Source organism: Morone saxatilis, unplaced genomic scaffold (assembly GCF_004916995.1).
Source record: "Morone saxatilis isolate NCDOM2014 unplaced genomic scaffold, NCSU_SB_2.0 Contig12, whole genome shotgun sequence".
NCBI classification, from domain to species: Eukaryota; Metazoa; Chordata; class Actinopteri; family Moronidae; genus Morone; species Morone saxatilis.
This window is the reverse complement of record NW_023339674.1, coordinates 2,337,778-2,338,685: the sequence shown is the minus strand read 5'-3', so window position 1 is coordinate 2,338,685 and position 908 is coordinate 2,337,778.

Here is a 908-nt window from a genome sequence, read left to right as displayed (position 1 = left end):
TGTGTGTATGTGTGTGTGTATTTAAATGATAGTTGCTTTGGAAATGTTTTTCAGCTTCCCTCCAACATCTCTTGCTGAGGGAGATGAGAGGAGCTGACACACAGAATTAAAAATATCTCTCAATAGCACTCCCACACACACACTGCAACCCGAGAGGCCACACACACACACACATTTACACGCGCAAACACACACATTAACACATAGCCTACTGCTGAACACTTTTTTTTTCTTGTGTCTCTCTCATCTTTTTCATTTCCCCTCTTGTGCATATGGATGCATACGTGCAATCTGCTGCCTGTTGAGCTCTTTAAAAAGATGTTAAAGCAACAGTATGGAGGTTGTCACAGACAGATTTAAAGGATTAACTAGAATCTTTTTTCATCCATTTTATCTTTTGACCTCAAGTGTTTGCATTTTCATACATGCTAACATCATGTAAAGATGTAAGATTGAATCCGTTTAGCACTCCAGAGTGATTGTGTGGACAAAAAAAGGTTTGCGAGGTCTTTTATTGGCTGTATAAATATCAGCGCTTAAGCATGAGAGCTGGTTGCTGTGTGCATCTATTCCTGTCTTGCACAGGAAAAGCATGGAGCTAATTGTGTTTGTATGAATGGCAGCAAGCAGGTTTATTCATGAATGCAAACAACACTGCAGCAGCAGCGGCTTCCTCAGCCCTAGTGGAGGGCTCCTATTCATGAATGTGCTGAAGATCCCAGTCTGCTAAGTTCCCATTTGTCTGTCTCTCTGTATTGCTGCCAACTGGCTCCCATCACACACACACACACAGCAGTCAGCTTCTCCCGGTTAGGAGTTCCTTCAGTGTTCATGGTTCAGGAGGTTTCTACCGGGAGCCAGTTATCCACAAGCGAGGTCTCGCTCTTTCCAAAACAAACAGACCTGCT